The 1,630-nt window shown below is 46.4% G+C and overlaps 1 long non-coding RNA gene across 1 annotated transcript; it reads left to right on the top strand.

Moving 5' to 3' along the window:
• The first annotated feature begins 680 nt into the window (after window positions 1-680).
• LOC121973261 lies at window positions 681-1,287 on the top strand. The gene is made up of 3 exons (XR_006109459.1): window positions 681-917; window positions 993-1,092; window positions 1,180-1,287. It is a non-coding gene; the product is annotated as an uncharacterized LOC121973261 (long non-coding RNA).
• The last annotated feature ends 343 nt before the right edge of the window (window positions 1,288-1,630 follow it).

The following is a 1,630-nucleotide window of genomic DNA, read 5'->3' as shown; positions in this document are numbered from 1 at the left end:
GTATAAGTTAGGTTAAAGGGATCAATTATTGGGCCAAGGAAAAGTCTGTTTAAGTTACCCGATTTAAATGAGAAAATGTTTAATTTCCTTAAATGTTTTACTTTTCCTTTTCTTTAAAAGCTTACCCGTGCCCTAAATCCCCACTCGCGTCATCTTCTTCCCAATCCCGAACCCATCACCGTCGATTTCCTTCCTTCCCCTCTCCCTCACGCGACGCACAGCGTCTTCTCCTCCTCCCCAACTCTGTTGCGCTTTCTCTTTTCCCTCTCCTCCGCTCATTGAAGCTCGACCCATCGCCGGCCAGCAGCGGAGAGATCGACGGCCGCCTCAGCCCCGATCGCGCCAGCAGTCTGATCCCTCTCGTGCCTCTGCCCTAGTTCGGTCCTCACCCTCTCGCCGGCCACCACCGCCGTCCCCTCTGAGCTGCTCTCCCCGCATGAGTTGCCTTCGACCAAGAGCAAGGATGCGCCGTCACCTCTTTCCCGATCATAGTGGAGGCTATCCATCGCTGAGGTCCATGCCCTAGTTTTGCCATCGCCGCCGCTCTCCCTCACGACCTGGTCATGTTGTCTTGCCGAACGCCGACGCATTGACACCAACCTTCTGCGTGAGATCCTCTAGTGAGGCATCGGCTAGCGCCATCGCGGGAGGCGACGTTGTCAGCTTGATGATTCTGCCCATCTCCCGATTTCTACCTGTTGTCTCCTGATCTATCATCACCGATGACCAAGCGAATGCCTTCGGTATTCCTTGATCCATTGTCGTTCAATCTTGTTGGATCTATGCTCAAGGTCACCTCTCGATCTCTTCTTCTTTGATCGATTTCTGCTGTGAGTATGTGTTGGGTGTCACCGATCGCTGGAATATCTGATTCTAGCCATTCCCTGGCTTGACGAGGAATTTCTGGCCACAAGAAGGTATGATTGCCTCCTTACTTTCCCTTGCTATGTTCTTGTTCAATTTCTGATCGATGAGTGGAGAATTTCTGCTAGGGTTAAGACTGGATAGGGCCACCAATTTTGGTAGAGGTCATCAGTTTCCTGTCTCTCACAGTTGCAATTAGAGAGGAAGTTACTTTGGATTTAGATTAAGGTAAGGTATGTTCAGTACCTAATTAATTGAGAATTTGTTCTGTTGCTGCATTGGATTGATTCTTGGAAGGAATTGAGTCTTTGCTAGGGTTGATTTCAACAGAACAATGTTTGGCGGAGGGATAAGCATCTAATCGTTGTTCGCACATCAGGGATGTTGATTCGAGACGAGTGTCTTGACGTGAGATCCTTTGGATACGATTTTCATTTTTGAGGCGGGTACTTCTTGCTTTGTTTCTTTTAGTACTTTGACCTTAGTGCATGAATTATTTTGAATAAGGACTGTTTACCTTGACTCCACTCTTACTTTCCTGTGCTTGATACTTCCACGTTATCTTTGAGATATTCGTTTCCATATCTATATAGTCTCTTGTTGTTGTCCATGATCAGTAGCAGATACTAGATACCATGTTTGTATGTTTTGACTGTTGCTTATTTATGTACGATATTGAGCATGCTGGCTTCATGTAGCATACCTGTTTTTGCTTATATATATATATATGATGACTGTTGCATTGTTCGCATCATGTCATTGCATG

Source organism: Zingiber officinale, chromosome 4A (assembly GCF_018446385.1).
Source record: "Zingiber officinale cultivar Zhangliang chromosome 4A, Zo_v1.1, whole genome shotgun sequence".
NCBI classification, from domain to species: domain Eukaryota; kingdom Viridiplantae; phylum Streptophyta; class Magnoliopsida; order Zingiberales; family Zingiberaceae; genus Zingiber; species Zingiber officinale.
Note: the sequence above shows the minus strand (reverse complement) of the source record. Positions and strands in the feature narration are given on the sequence as shown.